This window comes from Mauremys mutica, chromosome 1, assembly GCF_020497125.1.
Source record: "Mauremys mutica isolate MM-2020 ecotype Southern chromosome 1, ASM2049712v1, whole genome shotgun sequence".
NCBI classification, from domain to species: domain Eukaryota; kingdom Metazoa; phylum Chordata; order Testudines; family Geoemydidae; genus Mauremys; species Mauremys mutica.
In genome coordinates this window covers 332,645,805-332,670,061 of record NC_059072.1, presented here as the reverse complement: position 1 = coordinate 332,670,061, position 24,257 = coordinate 332,645,805, and the positions used below count along the sequence as shown (strand labels likewise).

Genomic DNA, 24,257 nt, shown 5'->3' with positions numbered 1-24,257 from the left:
AGCCCAATATGCTTTTAGCTTCCTTGGCAACAAGGACACACTGTTGACTCATCTCCAGCTTCTTGTCCAGTGTAATCCTCAGGTTGTTTTCTGAAGAACTGCTGCTTAGCCAGTCGGTCCCAAGCCTGTAGCGGTGCATGGGATTCTTCCATCCTAAATGCAGGACTCTGCACTTGTCCTTGTTGACCCTCATCAGATTTCTTTTGGCCCAATCCTCCAATTTGTCTAGATCACTCTGGACCCTATCCCTACCCTAGATATCCTCATAGTTAACATCAGATTTTATACAGGACAAGTTTCCAGAAGCAATGTTGTAAGGTAGGCTTTATACAATATTATGTGTCCATTTTACTTTATTGTTGGCAGCATGCCATAGGCTTAGATGCTGCTGGACTCTCCCTGTTTTAGCTTTCCCAACATAGTGGAAAATCTTTTATTTACCTCTTTAAATTTATATAAAAAATTCTATACAGAGCAGGGGGGGACATGACAGGGTTCGGGGTAGAGGGAGCTTGCTGGCAGCAGCTGCTGTCTCAACTTGCTGATCTACTTAAAAAGGCAGTGTACTTAGAGTAAGGTAAGCATACTTAAAGGAGCAATGCGTGTCTCTCTCTCTCACACACACACACACAGAGTGTCTGTCTCACACACGTGCACCACCGCCCCTGCCCTGGCACTTTGGAAGTAGAGGGAGTGGTGCACTCCAGTGGGATAGTGTGGGTTCATCATCAGCCACTGCCATGTGTCTATTATGTCTCTTCCCTCCATTTGTGTTGCCTTGTAGAGTGTGAGGCCACATTAACAACAATATGTTAACCCTTGAGGGCTCAGCTAAGGGCTAATTAGTCATTTAGGAGCAAGGCATTCCCTGGGAAATATCCCACCCTTTTCCACCCTCTGACTCTACTACCTCAACCAAGTATCAGAGGGGTAGCCATGTTAGTCTGGATCTGTAGAAAGTGACAAAGAGTCCTGTGGCACCACATAGACTAACAGACGAATTGGAGCATAAGCTTTCATCGGTGAATACCCACTTCGACATATGCATCTGATGAAGTGGGGATTCACCCACGAAAGCTTATGCTCCAATACGTCTGTTAGTCTATAAGGTGCCACAGGACTCTTTGTTGCTTACCTCAACCAAGCTTCACAATCGTCATTGCTGTGTTAAATTGTATTGTTTAAAACTTATACTGTGTCTATGTCTTTTGTCTGGCAAGAAAAATTTCCCTGGAACTTAACCTTTTTACATTACCTATTTTTTACCTATTTACATTAATTCTTATGGGTAAATTGGAGTCGCTTAACATCGTTTCACTTCAAGTAGCATTTTTCAGGAACAAAACTACAATGTTAAGCGAGGAGTTACTATATATAAAAGACTTCTTCTAAATGATGCCAAAACATTTTGCAAATTTATACCTGTGTATTTATATCATGGAATAAATTCAGCCTCTACTAAAGAGGTCAATGGTACAACCCCCATTAATTTTAATGAAAGTGGGGATAGGCCATATGGACTTGATATTGAAAGGTTTTGAGCAGGCACAGTTGGGAGTGGTGAGTACTCAGGAGAGCCTCAGCACCATGCAGGTCAAGCCCTGTGTGCTTATGTATATGTGTATTTCTTCAGCAGGAGGTGAAGAATGCCTTGGGCAAGTGAAACTGCAGAGGGAAGTTTAGATAAAATATAACTCCCAAACAGGAAGCTGGCCATGACACAAAGGTTAACACCCTTTTTCTTGTAAAAGTGTCATGAGATATTAAACAAACAAAACAAAACAAAACACAAAGTGATTAGAACTTCATTTTTACATTCTGTCCAACAAATAGTACCTTAAACACACCATACTGACTTCCATGAGTCCATGCTTGGCCACAGTCTTGGGCAGAAGATTGCCAGGTACTGATCAAGCAACACTGGTCCCTACAACAGCTGAGGTCTCCTGCCTAAACCTACCTGCATTATGAGATCCAACAAAAGCATAACCCAACATGGTGTGTGTGCATGTTAAAACATTAGGATGGAAGTATATTAATCTTCAAAATCATGAAATGTTAACCCTTTAGTGCCAAGACAGTGAAAAATGCAGTATGATATGATATGTTTATCACTTTTCTCTTGAGCTAAAACTGAATCAAACTTCACATTTACCCTTTCTCTCAAGCCATCTCCCACCCATCAAGAACTGGTTGTCATTAATCAGGTAGACTTCCGGTTCAGTTTTTCCTGGAGACTCCCTTCACTGCAGCTGGTTGTCAAGTTTCTCTCTCTCCTCCAAATGCTGTCTCTTTCTTCTACCCTTCCATGTCTGCCTATACTCATTATTATATAGCTTCATAGGTACACATGATGCTTAACATTCCCATAACAGCCCCAGCCCTGGCCCAGGAGCCTACAATCTAAAATGGATGAAAAAAACAACAAAAATGATAACTTAGCATGACGGCCATAGAACTGGGGATGGGAGATCAACTCATTTATATTCTGTCATCTCATTCCCACTCAATTTTCCTTCAACCCTGTGTCCTTACATGCAGATTTCTTTCTCCCTCCAATTCATTCCATTGCTGAATGTAAGAACGGATCTCATGTAGTTGCTTTTCATTCAGTCCCTTTTTCATTGCCTTTAATCAGCCCATTTCATTCTACATGAAACATGTAGTAAGACTACTGAGAACTGGACACCAGTTAAAAGATGTTGCTGTTCAGAGGACCTATCCAAAAGATCAGATCAGAAATGCTGAAAACAACAGCAATGGGGGAGTTGACTAAATCTCTCCCTCCCGTCCAGTGGGAGCTCTCTCCCACTCCTACTCCCCATTTCCTCTCAGAGGAGGACTCTTCCATTTCCCTAGCCTTCCCGGATTCCTTTTAACATCTGCCAGAAAAAAAGTTCTCTCTCCATGTTGCAGGCAGCCTCACCTCCTTCTTGGAATCACTTCAGAGTCTCTGCTAGTTCCTCACAAACTTCAGTTCACAATATGACTTGCTTTCTCACTACTACTGCTGGCCTAATGGAGATAGGGAACCACAGATTAGGGAAGATTCAGGCCATGTTATAATCCAAAATCTTTGCTTTTTGTGAAATATTCCAATCGAGATATTTCAAAGAAACATGGACTTTTTAAATAAATCACTGATAAGAATGAAAGTTAGAATTTTAAAAAATGCAACCATTTCTGCTTGAAAATGGACCACTTTTCACTCTAAAATAGTTCTAGTTTAGACCAAAACCAATAACATTTTTCAGGATTTTCATTATACTACAGTAGTTTTTTTTAATCTAAATGACATGGGAACCTCATATTTTGGGGTTTCATTAAATTTTTATAATGATTTCACAGCCATTCTCTGCTATTGGATTGAACACCAAATAAATAAATAAATAATAGTACCTGTGAAACTAGACGAGACAGTGCCAAACATGACTATTTGGTTATCTGTAGTGTTGTAGCCATATTGATCCCAGGATGTTAGAGACACAAGATGTGTGAGGTAATATATTTTAATAGACTTTTTCACTCACACAGAGCTCACAAAGAGATTTGCAAATTTGTCTCTCTGACCAATAGAAGTTGCACCAATAAAAGATATTATCTCATACAAGTTGACTTTCTAGTCATCTTGCTTTTGTTACATTACATTCTTTATCTTTGTCTGCATATTGGTTGCTCGATTATAAACCGATCAATGAAAATAATTTTTTCTTGTATATCTATACAGCACTAGAACACAATTTTTACCATATAAATAAAATATTATTAACAAATAACAGATTTGCACTGATCATAGAGATCATGATATTTCACTATAATGTCATCATATGCTTGCATTGTGTTTGTGGAAAAGAAGCTGGCTCATGAAGCTGGCTCGGAACTAATCTTTTGTACCATATAAGCATATGCATTCTTGGCAAAACCCCCAAATTATTTAAAATAATGCTATTGATATCAAAATACATACAAAAACAATTGGAGAAAAACATTAAAAAAGAAAAAAAAACTCCCCAAAAAGCAGGCACCAAACAAACAACTACATAGTTTCAACTCCAATAAGCTCTTCTAAAAATTATCTTGTAGCATGTTCTGAAGGTCAACAAATTTGGGCTCTGTTCGACCAAAGAGGAAGTGTGTTCCAGAGTTCAGAGCACTCCATGGAGGAAGCCCTGAGCTCAACTCATTAATGTATACATCTGGGAAAATGTTAGACTGAGCATCCCAGGAAACCTCAAGTGTCAGCGTATTCCATGGAGAATGAGGCAATTTCTTAGGTACACAGAACTTACACATTTTAGAACTCAAATGTTATGCTCTGCATAGCACATGCTATCCGGGAGCAGGGTGTAGAAGTTAAAAATGGAGTTTGACTAAGAATTCCACAATTGACTTAACCAGTGGCTGACAGTTTCACATGATAGTTATTTAGGTTGTGGTAATGTCCAGAACATGACTGACACTTTCTAAACTCAGAGGAGGGAGGGTATCTGCTCCAAAAAGCTAATAATAATAATAATAATAATAATAATAAAAGCAACATAAGGAGGTAAGCAAGTTGCCATTTTTCATTACAGTAGATGCATTTGCATTTAGTATAGAAATAGAATAATTCACTTTATATTTTAGACTTCTGTAAATGCATTTTGAATTGCAAAATAGTGTATGGAAAATAATTTTCTAGCATTTATTGTTTAGGATAAATACCACTGGTATCATGTAACTATATTACATGTTCCTGATATGTCATACTGAAGATGTAAGCTTGGTAGTTTTGATGTATTTATGCTTGAATGTTCTGTACCATAAACATTTTTTCTTATAAATAAAATACCAGTGTGTTCTACAGTAATGGTCAAAACCACCACTGGACAGTTTCTGCTGTTCATTACATGGAAGCACAATGGTGGGAAGTGCATGATGCAAAGACCTTTCTCACTTTCTGCCCCTCAGCAGGGGCAGCCAGAACTATATAATCTCTGTGTGTTCCTAAGTGTAGGGCTGCTGCCTCCTGGTGACCAGTAGGGGGCCTAGTCAATCCAGAGGTGCTAGTATGGAACAGAAATCGGTGCATAGACCTGCCTCCCTTTGGATTGCCAGCACAACCCTGGATGGGAGTGTGTGGTTCGTGTTCCTGAGGGGGTTGGCGCAGTAGGCATGCTCCCCCTGTCCTAGGAATTCCAGGATGCATTTTGAGTGACAGCCTGAACATCATTCCTCTTGCAGCCCAGCAAACCAGTGACTAAAAAGTACAATCTAGTTCTGTAATAACACTAGAATAAGTTGTTGTATTTTGGACCAGTCTTCTAGACATTTGTGCTGAAACAGTGGCTTTTGTATTACTTGAGTATGGTCTATGGAACAGCTTCTAAAATAGTGGAAAAGCATCATCAGTCTTCAAGCAATGTTTGTTCAAGTGGTGTCCTAGTCCAGGACTCCCAAGATTTCCTTATTTTTGGAGAGGTCCAGCTATGCTTAAAAAAGGGAAATCCAAGCACCTCTTTACATAGATACTTCATGTCTGTAAGGTGTTTTGTTGGGATAAATTCAACCACAATGAAATTTGCAAATTTCACCAAGATTGGAGGCCTAGCAAACACCAGGGAAGGAAGAGACAAACTGGAAAGTAATATGGAGAGATGAGAGCAGTGGAGACTTTAGGTAACAACAGGAGAGTCAGTATTTATATATACAAAGTCCTACATATAGGGAAGTAAATGCAGATATAAAATGAAGTGGCAAGGGGGTGTTATGAGTGAGCAGCATACCCATCACATTATTGTGAGTTTGTATTATGAAAAACTGCTGTATTATGAATGCCTATGTGTATGTGGATCCACTATTGCTGACAGGTTCTATCACATAAACACACCAGATAGATACAAAAGGAAACACAAAGGTTAATGACGGTACTTAGATCTCACAAATGTTATTCAAAAAAGGCATCTCTATCCTTAAAAGAAAGAGTTTAGCTGATTCCTGTGGAGGGAGGGGGACGATAGCTGCACTGGAAAATTACCAGGAGAGCAAAAGAGATCAGGTGACTAAAAAGGGTATAAAATAAAGAAATACACCGGGGGCAGGGCCAGACAGAGAGAGGAAGTGTGAAGTGAGATACAGCAAATCACAGAAGCTGAGTAAGGGGTTCCAAGAGAAAGAGGTCACCCAGAAGGTGGCAGTCTCATGGGGTAGAGGGGCTTTGTCCACTTTCCTGATGCCAGATGGCGCCAAGAAGTCTGGACAACCTGAGGGACTTGTACCCCAGCCCAAGAATGCCCCGGAGTGGTTAGAAAACTGAAGCAGGGGTATGCAGTTAGTGTTTACTCTTCAGTATGATCTGTACTTTTCGATGCTTTGTACATTTAAGCATAAAAATGCAAAAGGTGTTAGACCCTGAGCAAAATGTATGTGTGTATGTGTTGATTGATTTACAAATTCTGCGTGCTCCTGAGAGAGTTGAACTGTAAACCAGAAGCTTCACGTATTTGAGATGGAGTTTTGGAGACAGGATGTGTTTAAGTACTGGGGAGTCTGAAGGGTCAGTGCTGCACTGGGAGGGGCTAGGCAGTTGGACAGCAGGTTCTAACACTCAGAGGGGGTTGCCAGATAGAAGGTCTGCACCCTAAGAGTGTGCCAATGGACCCCGGGAACGGGGCAGTGGCTTGAGTCCATTCAGGCTCCAGAAACATAGGACTCCCCAAGGGATCCAGAGCACAGAGGCTTGGATTACCCTCACAGCAGTCTTAATAGGTGGTCAGGAAGGGACGCTCGCTAGGACCTGGGATAGTAGCTAGCACAGATTTAATAATTTCATTTGATGGATGATGTGCATCACAATATCAGAGGGTCACTGTACCATTAGTGAATAGCTTGGTATTCGTACTGGCTCAAAGAACATGCATATTGTATGCTTCAATTTACAAAGCATATTATATGTTGTGCTCAGAGAACAACAAAATCTAAAAGATGTGCAGCTTTTAGTAGGTGTACCACATTTTTATAAGAACAAACTAGTTCTTCTCCCTGCATCATTGTGCTTATCAGAGCTGACTTAGAAAAGACCATTTCCTGAACAAGAGTTTTTAAGAGATTACTTTAACTTCACATGTAACCAGGTCTTGAAGGATTTTAAAAACAATTATTATCATCACTGAATACATATCAGCTTCCAGCATTCTGCTGGACAGACACACATCACTGAGGTTTAGAAAATAATTTACTTAAGTAATTTAAGCTAGTGAAAACATCATCTTGGTGAATCTAACATAGAAATGCTGTATATACATACACCTTTTCATGAGATTTGGTCACTAGAACTATTTTCCCTCAGCAACAATCTTTATCCCTATTACCTCTGCTGTCAGTCAATAATTGTTTTATTAATTTGGGGGATTTTTATCTAACATCTCCTGAGTTCATTTTTGACACTCCCACCTCTTCATGTACTGACTTTGTTCATCCACCCTGTGACATCCTTCTGTTCCTCTGTGATAGCACTGATTCCTGCCTTCCCTCTTTAGCCACTACTGGCCTCCTTTATCAAGATAGCACCATCACTCTCCGTAGTTGCCTATATCAGCTCTTCAGAAGAAACAGTGCAACACTTGGACCATGTAAGCTCCTGATTCCTGCAGCTGATGCCTGTTCCATTCAGGAGCCAACACCATCCCACTTCTTTTCCCCAGTGGTGACTCCTTTGAAAAGCCAGTACTTGTGAGGATCCAGCAGCAATGTTGGCTGGTTTGAAGAGAGCAATAGTTTACTCTGTACCTCAGGGCTGATGTCCCAAATATGCTGTTTCCCTCTATGAGATCTATTTCTCAGAGTCTTCAGGAAATAGTTCTGTGGCTATAAATTGGCCTTGTGACTAATATTAACTGATGTGATTTCAAATTAAAATGTTTATATTATAGATTTTAGGGCTGGCCAGAAAACAATTCCATTTAATGAAAAAGGTTTTGATTTTTGCTTTGCTTTGTCCTGACATGGAATGAAAACATGACCTTTAAAAACTTAATCATGAAAAACAAGAAAGAGAGAGTGCCATATCAGTGATTGCTCTATTTGATTTGGACCAGGGATTTGAACCCGCTTATATGCCAGGCAAGGACCCTAACCCCTAGGGTATTGGTATTCTAGGATTTTAGCTGTTCCAGAAGTTCCATCTGAGGCTGCCATATTCCATCTATTTTTTTTCAACCAGCTCTAATAGATACAGATAGATTGTATCTTTAGGTAGAGAAAGTTCAAACATGTAAGCTAACTGTGGTATCTATTTTTTTCCTCAATGCATAGGCCATGACACACTCAACCAGATGGGAGGCTCCATTACTCTATTTTTGTCAGTAATATTTCTCTTCTCAATACAGTATTAACTTTGTGGTGTATCCAGAATAAGCTGATTCCTTTTGATGATTTCTTGGGACACAGCTTCTAATGAAGCTGGTTGGAAAGAGGACAGGTCTGACTGAGGCTTGAGCCTTCCACGTTACTGAATGTCCCATTGCCTAGCTCTAAGGAGAAAAAAACAAGAAACACCAATTAACTCAATAGCTTAATTTAAAATGTAGCTTTACAGAAGAAATTTGACTAATTACTTTTATGATTTCCCTAGTCAACAGGAAATTATTGCAACATAAATGATAATAAGCCTCCTTGGGATCACACAACAATTTTACACTAGCAAAACTTCAGTGAGGTTACTCCTGATTGATTTAAATTGGATCAGAATCAGGCCCAATGTATCTTAACCAGGGCTGGCTCCAGGCACCAGAAGAGGAAGCAGACACTTGGGGCAGCACATGCTAAGGGGTGGCACAGTCTGCGAGGCATTTTTTTTTAAATTATTTTTTTGCTTTGGCAGTTCGGACAGTAGTATAATGAAAATCCTGCAGAATGTTATTGGTTTTGCTTGGGGCGGCAAAAATGGTAGAGCCAGCCTTGATCTTAATAACTGTTGCACCAACTTAACAACTGCCATGGAAAAAGACCCTGAATTTAATGACTAAAGTCCCAGAAGCAAAAACAATATCAATAAGTAGGGCCCTACCAAATTCATGACCATGAAAAACACATCATGGACCATGAAATCTGGTCTCCCCCTGTGAAATCTGGTCTTTTGTGTACTTTTACTGTATAACATAAGAACATAAGAACGGCCATATCGGGTCAGACCAAAGGTCCATCTAGCCCAGTATGTGTCTACCGACAGTGGTGAATGCTAAGTGCCCCAGAGGGAGTGAACTTAACAGGCAATGATCAAGTGATCTCTCTCCAGCCAGCCATCTCCATCCTCTGACAAACAGGCTAGGGACACCATTCCTTACCCATCCTGGCTAACAGCCATTTATGGACTTAACCACCATGAATTTATACAGTTCTCTTTTAAATGCTGTTATAGTCCTAGCCTTCACAACCTCCTCAGGTAAGGAGTTCCACAAGTTGACTGTGCGCTGTGTGAAGAAGAACTTCCTTTTATTTGTTTTAAACCTGCTGCCTATTAATTTCATTTGGTGATCCCTAGTTCTTGTATTATGGGAATAAGTAAATAACTTTTCCTTATCCACTTTCTCCACATCACTCATGATTTTATATACCTCTATCATATCCCCCCTTAGTCTCCTCTTTTCCAAGCTGAAGAGTCCTAGCCTCTTTAATCTTTCCTCGTATGGGACCCTCTCCAAACCCCTAATCATTTTAGTTGACCTTTTCTGAATCTTTTCTAGAAACATACTATACAGATTTCACGGAGGGAGACCAGTGTTTCTCAAATTGGACAGCCTGACCCAAAATGGAGTTTGCAGGGGGGGTCACAAGGTTATTTTAGGGGAGTTGTGGTATTGCCACCCTTACTTCTGTGCTGCCTTCAGAGCTGGGTGGCCAGAGAGTGGTGGCTGTTGGGCAGGTGCCCGGCTCTCAAGGCAGCGCCCTGCCAGCAGCAGCACAGAAGTAAGGGTGGCAATGTCATACCATGCCACCTTACTTCTGCACTGCTGCTGGCGGCTCTGCCTTCAGAGCTGGGCTCCTGGCCAGCGGCCACTCTGAAGGCAGCACCACTGCCAGCAGAAGCACAGAAGTAAGGGTAGCAGTACCGCAACCCGCCCCTACAATAACCTTGTGAACACCTCACAACTCCTTTTTTGGTCAGGATTCCTACAATTATAACACCATGAAATTTCGTATTTAAATAGCTGAAATCATGAAATTTATTATTTAAAAAATCCAATGACTGTGAAATTGACCAAAATAGACCGTGAATTTTGTAGGGCCCTATCCATAAGGCAGGGTGCTGCCCTCCATGCAAATCTTCTGCCCCCTCCTTTCTCCTTCTGTTCTTCTATTAATCAGAAATGTATCTGCTTCTTCAATTATCTTCAATACACTGTCTATGATTGTTCTTCCTAATCAAAAACACAAACAAACAAAAAACTGCTGGCAACAAAATAATAATGTGAAGATTTTAATCTTTAAAATTTAACTTTACTTTTACAAATGTTTCTACAGTTTCAGCAAATGTATAGTAGATTTCTAGCTAAAAGGGATTAGCATTCTGCCAAATGATCCAGGAAAGAGGCACGCACAATCATTCTTTCAAGTCTTTGATGTCTCTGTTAATACCACATTAACAGGGCAAGTCAAGTGTAAAAGTATAATTAGGCAGGACAAAAAAGAATTTGAAGAGCAACTAGCCAAAGAGTCAAAATGTAACAGCAATTATTGTTAAGTACATCAGAAGCAGAAGCCTTCTCAATAATTATTGGGGCACTAGACTATTAAGGTGCTAGAGGAGCTCTAAAGGAAGACAAGGCCATTGCAGAGAAGCTAAGTGAATTCTCTGCGTCAGTCTTCTCTGCAGAGGATGTGAGGGAGATTCCCACACCTGAGCTTCTCTTTTCAGGTGACAAATCTGTCCCAGATTGAGGTGTCATTACAGGAGGTTTTCGAACAAATTGATAAACTAAACAGTAATAAGTCACCAGGACCCGATGCTATTCATCTAAAAGTTCTGAAGGAACTCAAATATGAAATTGCAGAACTAGTAACTGTGGTATGTAACCTATTATTTATATCAGCTTCTGTACCAGATGACTGGAGGATAGCTAATGTGACATCAATTTTTAAAAAAGAGGCCATCCTGGCATTTACAAACTGGTAAGCCTTACTTCAGTGCCAGGCAAATTGGCTGAAACCATAGCAAAGAACAGAGTTATCAGACATATATATGAACACGATTTGTTGGGGAAGAGTCAACATGGTTTTTGTAAAGGGAAATCATACCTCATTAATCTATTAGATTTCTTTGAGGGAGTCAACAAACATGGGGACAAGGGTAACCCAGTGGATATAGTGTACTTACACTTTCAGAAAGCCTTTGACAAGGTCTCTCACCAAAGGCTCTTAAGAAAAGTAAGCAGTCATGGGATTAGAGGGGAAAGTCCTCTCATGGATCAGTAACTGGTTAAAAGATAGGAAACAAAGGGTAGGAATAAATGGTCAGTTTTCAGAATGGAGAGAGGTAAATAGTGGTGTCCACCAGGGGTCTGTACTGGGACCAGTGCTGTTCAACATATTCATAAATGATCTGGGAAAAGGGGTAAACAATGATAAGTGCTTTAGAAAGCAAAGATGCCTGATGTTTATGATTCTGCCATGCACACTTCTTTAATTTGCTGGCAAGAATACTGTGGGAGACCATATCAAATGCTTTGCTAATGTCCAGGAATAACATGTCCACTGCTTTCCCCTCATCCACAGAGCCAGTTATCTCATCATAGAAGGATCTGCAGCATATCCTACCGCGACACCTCAATGTGGCGCAGCAGTGACTCTGGCTGTTCGACAGTGGTGAAAGCGGAGTGCATTCTCCGGCAGGTCTAACCATGCTATCAAGGTGTTGGACTGTCAGCCCAGTGAGGGGGTTGCTTCCTCTGTGGAGGGGCGTATAATCCCTCTTTCTGAGCTCGTAAGCTAGCCAAATTGAGGAGGTAAAGGCGCCACTGACAGCCCAGCCAGCAGGTGGCTGAAAACAATGGCTAAAACAACATGGAAAACCAAGTCTCAGTTCTCAGCACATCCCTCGAACCCCACTCTGGAGGCAGTGAGGCATTCGAATGACGAGAGGCTGAAAAGAATCTCAGGTGCCAGGTCGCCAAAAGGAAACCAGACAACTCTCTCAGTGTGCACTTATAACTGCAGAACAATGATGAGGGAGGAATCGATAAACCATCTCATAGAGGAACAGGCAAAAACAGCCTGTGATGTGCTGGGTGTTCGCGAAACATGATGAAAGAAGGAGATGGAGGTCAGCTGGAGGGATGGAAGCACAGTCATTTTAGGAAAAGGAGAAGGCACAAGGACAGTTGGAGGAGTTGGATTCATCATCATAGGCGTGCACACGGGGTGTGCCATGTGTGCCTAGGCACACCCTAATGCAGGGATGGGCAAATGGCTCCACTCTCCAAGCACAGCAAACCACTGGCCCCTCCCCTGCCTTCCCCCTCCCCTGGAGCCAGGCTCCAGGAATATTCAGGGCTAGGGGCTCGGCTCCACCAGTCTCTGGAGCTGGGTCTCTCCCTGGGCCCTGCCTGGAGCGCCCCCCCCCCCCAACAGGTCTCCCCGCCTGCCCTGCCACGTCCCTGCCTGGAAGAAAGCAGCGGCTCCCGGCAGCAACTGCTGTCTGCTGCCCCAGAGTCCTATTGCTAATGGCAGCACAGGCTGCGCTTACCCGGCCCTTCCACCCTAGCCCTGAGCCTCTCCAATGCCCCAAACCCTCATCTCCAGCCCTCATCCCCTCTCACCCTAATCCTCTGCCCCAGCCCTGAGCTCCCTCCTGCATCATGAACCCCTCATCCTCAGCCCCACAGCCCTCACTCCTGCACCCCCTCCTATCCCCAAACTCCCTCCCAAAGCGTGAGCCCCCTCCCCCTTCCCACACCCCCCTCCTGCCCCCAAACTCCCTCCCAGAGCCTGCACCCCCTCCCTCTGCACCCCCCCACCCCCAAACTCCCTCCCAGAGGCTGCACCCCTCAACCCCTCCTATGCCCCCACCCCCAGCCCAGAGCCTGCACCCAAACTCTGTCCCAGAGCCTGCACCCCTCACCCCCTCCTGCACACCCACCCCCGCTCCAGCCCAGAGCCTGCACCCAGCACCCAAACTCCATCCCAGAGCCTGCACCCTGCACCCCTCCTGCACCCTAATCCCAAACCCAGACCCTGCACCCCAGACCTCCTCCCCCCACCCAAACTCCCTCCCAGAGCCTTAGGCAGGTGGGGGATGGAGTTGGGGGGGGGCGAATTCTCAGCATCACCAACATTTCTTCAAACCTGCCACCCATGCGCGGGGCAGTGTGTCTGACTCTGCACGGAGCAAAACATGCTGCTAGGAGCATCATGGTAACGGGTCTGGGGCCGGGGGGTGGGGGTTGGATAATGGGTTGGGGCAGTCAGGGGACAGGGAGCAGGGTGGGTTGGATAGTGGGTGGGATCCTGGGGGGGGTGGTTAGGGGTGGGGTGTCTGGGGGGGCAGTCAGGGAGCAGGGGGAGGGTTGGATGAGGCATGGGAGTCCTGGCGTCTGTCAGGGGGCGGGGAGTGGATAGGGGTCAGGGCAGTCAGGGGACAGGGAGAAAGGAGGTTCCTGGGGGGGCAGTTAGGGTGGGGGGGTCTCTGAAGGGGGTGGTCAGGGGACAATGACCTCGGGGGGTTGTATGGGTCGGGAGTTTTGGGGGTCCTGTCAGGGGGTGGGGAGTGGTTAGATAGGTGTGGGAGCCCTGGAGGCGGGGGTGTGGATAAGTGTCGGGGCAGTCAGGGCACAGGTAGCGGGTAGGATCCTAGGGGGGCAGTCAGGGGACAAGGAGCAGGGGGGGTTGGGAGTTCTGAGGGGAGCAGTTAGGGGGTGGGAAGTAGGAGGGAGTGGATGGGGTGGGGGCGGGGCTAAGGCAGGGCAGGGGCAGGGCTAGGGCAGGGCTCCTTGGGTGCACACCCTAATGAAATGTCCTGTGCACGCCTATGTTAATCATAAACAAGGAATGGTCTTCGAAAATTGTCCCATGCCATTTCAATTCATTGCGTATCGGGGTGCTTTACCTCCGATTGAACTGAAATAGTACCCTCAAAATTATCCAGATCTATGCTCCCACAAGTGCATGTGATGATGATGATGATGATGTGGAAGGATTCTATCAGGAATGGGAGGAAACCGTCAATCAGAGTTCCACATATATAATTGTGATGGGAGATTTTAATGCCAAGGTTGGAAGAGGGAGAGAGGGCGAATAGTTCATAGGAAGGTACAGTATCAGAGAAAGACTAGCTATATTGGCAGAGACGAGGAGATGAGGAGAATGTTCATTGGTAAGGAACAGTAAGGAATGGTGTCCCTAGCCTCTGTTTGTCAGAGGGTGGTGATGGATGGCAGGAGAGAGATCGCTACCTGTTAGTTTCACTCCCTTCTGGGGCACCTGGCATTGGCCACTGTCGATAGACAGGATACTGGGCTGGATGGACCTTTGGTCTGACCCAATATGGCCATTGTTATGTTCTTATGGTAACACCTGGTTCTGAAAGAAGGCCAACAGAAGATGGACCTGGATTGCACCAAACGCAAAGACAAAAAATGAAATTGATTACTTTCTGATCGATAGACGATGCATCGTGCAGGATATTTCAGTAGTGCCATCATTCAATATCGGTAGCGATCATTGCCTACTGAGAGCCAGACTCATGTTCACTGTGAAGGTGGAGAAAAAGGCACTGTGTATGGTGAACAGAAGGCACCAACCAGTACCTTTCGACAAGGCAATCCTGAAGGAAAACATTTCTAGGGAAGATTGGAGCCTCCTGGATGACTGCGACGATGATTATGAGAACTTTGGTAAGAGACTAAAATGGTGTGTGAAATCAGCTGAATGTGAAAGACTAAGAAGAGCTAGCAAAAGAATCTCAGAAAATACAAAGACTGTTTTGGAGAAGAGGAAGAAAATGAAAAGAAATGGTAGCGACAGGCTTGAGTACTCCCTTCTCTGCAAGCTCATACGAATGAAGTTGAAGGAAGACTTTGAGAAATTTCAAACCGAAAAGCTCCTAAAGGCTGCTGAAGATCATAAAAGTCTCAAAAAATGCAAATGGGAACTGGCATTGTACAGGCCATCATTATCGGCTTTAAGAACAGGGACGTAGAATCAGTAACCGATCAAACAGAGATGGAGGCAATCTGCAGGGATTTCTATACCTAGCTGTTTGCATAGCGTATAGACGTTCCAATGCCATCACTTCAACAAACCGATGAACACATACTCCCAGTTCTCATTAGCGAAGTCCGTCATTCAGTCCATCAAATGAAAGAGAGGAAGGCTCCAAGTAAGGACGGTCGGACAGCAGAAGTGCTTAAGGCGGGAGGTCAAGAACTCTGGAAAGCTCTTGCCCAAAGGTTCAGCCACTACATGGAAATCCAGAAGATACTGTTCAGTTGGAAAGAGCCCAATGCCATCTTGTTGCATAAGAAAGGTGATCGAGAAAATCTAAAGAACTATTGCCCGATCTGCCTGTTTTCAAATATCTATAAATTGTTCACTAAAATAATAACAAATCAACTGCCGTGAAACCTGGATGAACAGCAACCTAGGGAGCAGGCCGGCTTTCGAAGGAATTATAGCACAAAAGACCACTCTTCACTCTAAACCAATTACTAGAGTGTTCAAGGGAATATAAGTGCCCTTTGTGCATTGCCTTCGTGGACTATGAGAACGCATTTGACAGAATAGAGACTAACGCCATTCTTTAAGCTCTTTCAGAACAGGGCATCAGCGCGAAATATATCACATTACTAAAGGAAGTGAACTCTAGCTGCAGCCATGGACATATCGCAGTTTGACACTCCCCTCCGAATCCCCATCGAGAAAGGTGTGAAACAAGGATACAGTTTCACCAAAACTATTCACAGTCTGTCTTGAATTGATTTTTCGATAATCAGACTTGAAAGGTGGGATTAATATCAACAGCGAGCGGCGAAACCATTTTAGGTTCGCAGATGATATAGTGCTGGTAGCCGAAAATACAGCCCAGCTTGAGAGAATGCTTAAAGAACTGAACGCCAAAAGTAGTCAAGTCAGATTAAAAATTAATTGGTCAAAAATGAAATACATGAGATCAGATGTTCTGCCAAGAACCCAAATAACTCTTGGAGGAGAGCAGATCCAAGAGGTTGATAAATACATTTATTTGGGCCAGGAAGTTAACATGCGCTACGATCAGAAAGGCAAACTGTTGTGCAGAAAAAAAGTTAGATGGTGCATATTCAGTGACATCAAGGACATCCTCCAAGGAAAGATCAGCAAAACAACTCGTGAAAATCTTTTCAACTCGACCGTGCTTCCAGCAATGTTATATGGCAGCAAAACATGGTCTCTGACAAAGACTGAAGAACATCAACTGTCTGTCACACAGAGGGCAATGGAATGAACATTTTTGGGCATTTCGCTCAGCGATCACATCCCCAATGAAATAATTAGGCAGCAGTCTGGAGTGCGAGACATTGTTGTTGAAAGCAGGCTCAGCAAAATGTGGTGGGCAGGACATGTGGCCTGACTCAGTGACAACAGATGGACCGCAGCTATATCCGAGTGGTATCCGTGAGAACAGAAATGGCCACGTGGTCAGCCTCCAAAGTGGTGGGATGATTTCCTAACAAGGAGATATGGACAAGCATGGTGAAGGATGGCCAGAGTGAGAGACGTGTTGTGATCGGCTCAGTCTCTGTTCAGTCTCAACTAATGAAGGACCGACAGTCTACGCAGAAGGCAATTATGTTAGTCAGGTATGACTTGCCCTTGGTGAATCCATGCTGACTGTTCCTGAACACTTTCCTCTCCTTGAAGTGCTTCAAAATTGTTATATATGCACTTACATTCAAATATGAGGTAGAGATGGCTTGAACCCAAACAAGCTTGACTGGGCATTATTACTAGGGAAAATTCTCCAGTATCTACTTTGTATTTCTGGTTTCTATTCTAAATAAGCCAAAATCACTCCATCCTGAGATGGACACTGCAGACCCATAGCATGCACAGTGAATTTTAGGATTTCTAAAATGGTGCCTGGCAGCTCTGAGGTAAATGACAACAGTGAGCATGTGCAAGATTGCAAGATTGGTGCAAGATTGGTGGCTACGGCGCATGGATGACAGAGAGGTCAGTTAGCTGAGTAGTTAGCTGGTCAGAACCCACCCATATGAGTCACAATTCATTTTAAAGGTCAGAGCTGTCAATCAGAATTCTGAGGTAAAGGTCAAGACTGACCAATGGTATGAGTGAGGTAACTGTTTCTAAGAATAGGAAGGTCTATAAAGAAAGAGCTAGAATGTAGCATAAAAGGTTTCCTGCCAGCAGCACCTTTGGAGTCTGGAGGCTGCGTCTGAGAAAGAGAGAGGTGTGTTGGGAAAGCCAGGGAGCTAGTAAGATAAGCAAAAAAAATAAAATAAAAAAAAATTCTGCAGCAGAAAGAGAGAGAAAAGCTGGAGAGGAGCAGAGCTGACTGACCAGGAACTGAACAGCAGCAGCAGTGATTTTTAAAAGAAAACAGCAATGAATTTATAGAATAAGCTTAATATTCTTTTAATTCTAGTTTAGTATAAGTATAATATAGGATAATATATAGGTTAGTATGTGTATGCTTGAAATGTGGGTGTGTATTTTCTCTATGTAGACTTCAAAGTAATTTAAGATCCGCCATCAGCAATTTGTTGCAAACTGGCCACTTGCAACAAATTGCTTCACATAGAATCATTTAAACTATGTTGTGTATTGTAGTATAAGTGCTCTTTAACTTGCAATAAGGTATTTGTGTTTCAGGGGTTTTGTGCCTTGTTTAGGCTTTTTAGATCATATTGTAGTAGGGATTATTAGTTACTTTAATATAAAAAATACTTTCTTTTGGAAAGAACACTGCCTGTGTCAGTTACTTTATCGGAAGGTTATACCTGTGTCCTTTAGTGTTTTCCTTAGGAACCCCAGGAATTTTTATCTTGGGAAGAACAGACCAAGGGGGCAATAGGCAGGTTATTATAGAGTGCCCCAAAATCCAGTTTTTGTGGTAACAGGGAGAAACTGGGACTTGAAGCCTAACTTTGTGGTTTGGGTTCATCTCTAATATGAAGCAGTTTTGAGGGAGGAAAAAGTAACCAGAGAAAGAATTCAAAATCAATTAATTATAATGACTTACATTTAGATGCACCTTTCATCCAACCAAAAGGAAATGAATGTTTCACAAATTCTCTCTTGTTCACACACACGTAGATATCTGTCTGGCCAGAGAGGGTGAGAATGACTGTAGTCTAAGGGTCAGTTTATTCACCTGGGAGACCCAGGTTCCAACCCCAGTTCCAATCAATATTTAAGTATTTTATATGAACTGGAACAGCTTCAGCAGAGAGAGCCACCCCAAAACACCCTATAGCCTGATGGGAGGTGGGAGACGTTGGGTCAAGATTCTGCTTCAAATCAGGCAGCCCAGGGAATTGAACCTATGTCTCCCACCTCTCAAGTGTGTGTCCCGGCTATGGTGTGTAAGTGGGGCACTATGTCCTTCTTGGTTGTCTTTTCTGCAGGGGAGGCATGTTCTGAGCATGCCTATCAGATCAGGCCCTCTAAGCAAGAGAGGTAGGAAAATACCTAATTTGAGAATCCTGCTGAAGCTTAAGTTTGAGTGAGGTGCTGAGCAGCTCGGTGGTGTCAGGGTGTAGGTGACTGTGCACGTGCACAGTGGCATAAATGTAGGTGCCTAGAGAACTTTACAGGCAGAAACTTATATGCCTACAAGGTAAGGCAGCAGTTAAGCACCTAAATCCCTTTGTGGATCTAGCTCCCAGATCTCAATGAAATTCCCATTGAAGTTTGATGCTTACTATCATGAATAGTCCCATTGAATTAAATGGGAGTACCAGGATTAGTTATTTGCAGTGTTGTTGGTGCAGTATTGTCCCACAACATTAGAGAGACAAGGTGGGTGAGGTAATATCTTTAACTGGACCAGCTCCTGCTGCTGAAAGAGACAAGCTTTCGAGCTACACAGAGCTTTTCTTCAGCTGTAGGAAAAGTATTCAGTGTCACAGCTAAATGCAAGGTGGAACTGAGAGCAAGTCTACACTTAAAACGCTGCATCAGCGCAGCTGCCCCAATGCAGCTGCATGTTGTAGCACTTCAATGAAGACGCTCTAAGATGACAGGAGACAGCTCTCCATTGGTGTAGTTAATTCACCTTCTTGAGAGGTTGCAGCCATATCAATAGGAGAAGTACTGTTTACACAGGGGTTAGGTTGGCATAACTAAGTCACTCAGGAGTGTGGATTTTTCACACCCCTGAGTGATGTAGTTGTACTGATATAGATCTGTAGCATAGACCAGAAGCAGGGCCGGCTCTAGACCCCAGCGTGCCAAGCGCGCGCTTGGGGCGGCATGCCGCCGGGAGGGCGGCAAGCGGCTCCGGTGGACCTGCCGCAGGCATGCCTGCGGAGGGTCCGCTGGTCCCGCGTCTCAGGTGGAACGCCCGCAGGCATGTCTGCGGGAGGTCCACTGGAGCCGCGGGACTGGCGACCGCCAGAGCGCCCCCCACGGCGTGCCGCCCTGCTTGGGGCGGCGCAATTGCTAGAGCCGCCCCTGACCAGAAGTGATTGTTTAGCATAAATAGTTAACACATGCTCTAAGAGACTATTCAAGGTGAAGTGTCCTGTTAACACCTCTGTAGTCATAGGACAAAAAAGAGGACTCATGGGTTACAGACTGTTGTAATAATAATTTTGTAAAAAGTGTTCAGCCCTGGCCAATATGGTGTTTTTGTCTTTTATAATATTTCTGTGTGAGTTCACTCGAGAGTGTAGCAATTGTTGGTTTCACACACATAGTTGTTGTTAGGGCATTTAATGCACTGCATGAGGTACACCACATGTTGTAATAGGCATGTGTAGGATCCATGGATCTTGAAAGTTGTGTTGTGGGGAGCGGGTATACATCAACATAGCAATGGAGCTATGTCAGTAAGTTTTGCATTTATTGTTCTGGCAGGGTCTGTTGCCACTTTGAGTTGGTGGGTCCTGGTCTGTGGCAAGCTTGCTTCTGATGATGAGCTTGGTGATGTTGGGTTTTTTTGAAGGCCAGAGCTGGGGTTTGGGAAAGATTTATTTCATGATGTGGCCCCCCCATCGAGTGTGGTTTGTAACTGTTTGATGATACCTAATAGAGGTTCCACTGTGGGGTGGTGACAACTTAAGGAGTGTGGTCAGAGGCCTTTTTTAGTTTTTGTTTACTTTGAAGAAGGTTCTCTTGGGGTGTTTGGGTGGCCCATTCCATGATGCGATTTACTGCTCTGATGCAGTGTCCTTGTTTGGTGAAGGTGGTTTTAAGTATTAATGCTTGTATCCCAGACTTTCGCCTCTGTGGTATCTGAGTGCCTAGCTGTAGAAAACAGATTTCTTAGTGTGTTTGGGTTGGTTACAGGGTCTGTGAAGGTAAGTGTGGTGATCTGTTGGTATCTTGTATATAGTTGTCTATAGGGTTCCGTTGCTGAAGTTGATTATGGTGTCCAGGAAATTGATCTTGGTACAGGAGAGTTCTAGAGAGAGTTTGATGGCTGGGTTTTTGAAGTTGTGGTGCAAATCAATGAGGGAGTTTAGGTCATCTGTCCAGAGGATGAAAATATCATCAATAAATCTCAGGTATATCTTTGGTTTTGTGGTGCATTTGTCCAGAAATTCTTCTTCAAGGTGGCCCATGAAGATGTTGGCATATTGCAGAGCCATCCCAGTACCCATGGCTGTTCCCGTGGTTTGGACAAAGTGTTTGTTGTTGAAAGTAAAAGTGTTATGGGTGAAGATGAAATGGATGAGTTTGGCAGTATGTTGGGGGGGGAGGGCGGAGGAATATCTGACTGTTGCCAATTGTCTTGTAGATATTTGAGGCAGGCAGTGATGCTGTCATTGTGAATAGGGAGGTGACATCCATGATGGTGAAGATGGTGTTTGGAGGGAGGTTGTTATTGTAGTGGAATTTCCTTTAGGAAGTCAGGTGTGTCCTGGAGGAAGCTGGCCATTTGTGAGGTTAGTGGTTTGAGAATGGTTTCTGTGAGTCTAGATATTCCTTCAGTAAGAGTGTGATGGCCAGATATGATGGGTCTGCTTGGATTCCCTTGTTTGTACATCTTGGGAATCATGCAGAAGGTCCCTGGGGTGGGAGTTCATGGGGGATGAGGTTGTAGAATTTCTCTTGGAGTTGTTTGGGAAAGGATTTGTTACATCCTTAAATTCCTGGGTGAATTATGACATCCCCTTTGTCTGCTGGTTTTGTCACCATCTAGAGGTTGGATTTCAGGGTCTGTATAGCTGTCCTCTTGGCAGTGGGGACATTGTGGTAGATGTGATGTTTGCTAAGGATTTCAGTCAATTTTTTTCCCTTAACCAATCAATATAATTATCAAGAGTGTGGTTAGTTATGACAGTAAGTAGTATGCTTGGTATTAAGTGTTTACACAATTGGGTTTTTACATAGTTACATAGATGGACAGAACCAATATCAATCCATGAATTCCTTCATATCTATCTATCTATCTATCTATCTATCTATCTATCTATCTATCTCCACAAAAACAAAACAAAACATCCCTCTCACCCCGAAAACCAAAACATTCCCATAGCTTTTAAATTTCATCCCCCAGGCATCTCTATACTGTATTATTGAAAGCATGAGTCTCTTCTAAGAATTCTTGTGAATATTATTATTATTTCTATTATCGTAGCACCTGGGGCTCCTAAACCAGATTCATCATGTCAGCATGACATGCTGAACCTCTTAGCTAGCTCTTAACCAATGCATTCTGACTGATCGAGGGCCCCTGATAAAAAGCCTGAGTAACAGGCAGTGCCTTAGAAGGGACAGGCTTTAGAAGCAGCCTACAGGCAACCAAACAAAAGAGGAAGGGAAAATGCTGTATCCTTAATAATTCCTTAGCAAACTAGCCAGGATGGATAGCAATAGATTCACCAATCCTAAACTCAACATGGCATGTATTTAGTGAAGTAGAACCTGGCACTAGCAGCCCCCATCCATTTTAAACATAGAGTTTCAATCCCTGTGAGCAAGCTTCTGCAATGAAATGCATCACATTAAGATTAAGAAAGGGAAACATTCCCCAATATGTGCTGCTAAGAAGAACTAAAAAGCAATGAAATCTACACTGAGGGCCAGTCAGTGTCCCACTGCTCCATAGGTGGATCTCCCATCCTTCACATAACCTTCCCAGCAAAGTCACAACCCCTCCTAGCACCCTGGACACAAGACACCACAAAATGGGAAGAAAGGAGGTGAGATTGCACCCCATTCCTTATCTCCTTACTACCTAGCAGAACTGGCCGGCATTCAGGAGGAGTATGTGTCATCCCCTGAAGAGATGTAGTGACAGGAGCACTTGCGTTGCATGCTGAGGAGATCTGAGAGGCATCAGCTTCCCTGCAACAGAGGCCAGTGGCTATAAAGTATCACTGAGCTCTCATTCCATTCCATGTCCTCTGCATTGCAATGAAGCAAAATATCTTTGTCTTTTCATAGGCTATGAGGTGGAAAAATCGTTAGACTTGGCCAAATAGGGTTTCTATCTGGAGATAGGCTCTCAGGTTACACACAGACACCTCCCATTCAAATGTGCTGTTTTGTATAGTACTTGTTTATCACACACAAGTGATTGTCAGAACAGGCAAATGTGGCTTTTCCACAAACCACATGCCTTTGCATAAATTTTGCAGGCAAAACTTAGATGTCTTTGAAAATTTGGCCTCAAAATTATGGATTGGGCTGTCACTATACTTTTTAGATTGTTAGTCTCTGTGAGAAGCCAGAATTGTAGTGACTGGCACTATTTGAAGAACCCATTTTAGTCAAGTATCTGCAATTCATCACTTATTTTTTATCTTAAAAAATACCGAATTTCCTGACTTTTAAGGGAACTTCAGCTGCTCTATTATAGCATACATTTGCCTTCTCCTGAAGACAGCCTGATCCCCTTTCAGATGCATCCCCTTTGAGCTTGAAACCAGCAACAAGGGCTTCAAGAGGTTCAGTCAGAGAACTTTATGTTAAATCAATTCACAAATATTTGCAGGAGGCATCTCTGCAAGTATGAGCAATGGCAGCTCCTCTGAGTAGCCAGGGTAGGCAAAACCCACACAATGATGTATTCTCTTTTCCTAATGGAGCGTTGCATAGATAATAATCAAATCACCCTTCCCAGTTTACGATCTCAGCACAGATCCGACAAGGTCACTTATATTTTCACTTCACTTTGAAAAATAGAGTAAAACATAAACAATACAATTGCTGTTAACCAGGTCATGCCTTCGTCTGCATTTTGTATGCTGGTACAACAGTATCTTTAAAATGTCCTTTTCAGCACTGATCATTAAACTTGCATCAAAACATTTAGTAATATAATAATTTTCTTACAATTATGCAGCGGATCTCATCCCAAATAACCCTAAATTACTCTGCAGGCTCAACAGAAATAAACATAAAAACAATACACAAACACCACTTAAATCACTGAATAATGCTGTGCAACAACCATATTTGTGATATTGAGAACAATCAACTCGTTGGGATGGATACATATGCCAGGAAAGTCAGGGTGTCATGACATTTCCCACCAGTAGATTTCAGTTCTTTGGGTTTTGTCCCAGAATTGACCGTGAAATCGTTAGCAATCATCACATCCTCCACAATGTCTCCACTGCCAATAGGACAGCTATACAGGCCCTGAAATCCAGCTTCCAGACAGTGACAAAAGTAGAGTTGGAGAGGGTTGCCAACTTTCAAATTGCACAAAACTGAACACCCTTGCCCCGCCCCTTCTCAGAGGCCCCACCCCCACTCATTCCATTCCCTCTCCCTCCAATACGCACTCTCCCCCACCCTCACTCACTTTCACTGGGCTGGGGCGTGGGGTTAGGGTACAGGAGAGGGTGAGAGTGAGGACTCCAGCTGGGAGTGTGAGCTCTGGGGTGGGGTTCAGGGTGGGACAGGGGGCTCCAGACTGGGACAGGGGGGTGGAGTGCGGGATGGGATGAGGGTTCCAGCTGGGGGTGTGGGCTCTGGGGTGGGGCTGGGGCTGAGGGGTTTGTGGTGTAGTAGGCGGCTCCAAGCTGAGGCTGAGGGGTTCAGAGCATGGGAGGAGGGTCAGGGCTGGGGCAGGGAGGGTGGGATGCAGGAAGGGGTGCAGGCCTTCAGGA

General features: G+C 43.7%; 1 long non-coding RNA gene across 1 annotated transcript in view; it reads left to right on the top strand.

Moving 5' to 3' along the window:
• The first annotated feature begins 17,293 nt into the window (after positions 1-17,293).
• The window catches only part of LOC123361791, a 29,244-nt gene continuing 22,280 nt past the window's right edge, over positions 17,294-24,257 (top strand). Inside the window, exon 1 of the long non-coding RNA XR_006576228.1 lies at positions 17,294-17,419. This is a non-coding gene — a long non-coding RNA (uncharacterized LOC123361791). The remainder of the gene's footprint in view (positions 17,420-24,257) is intronic.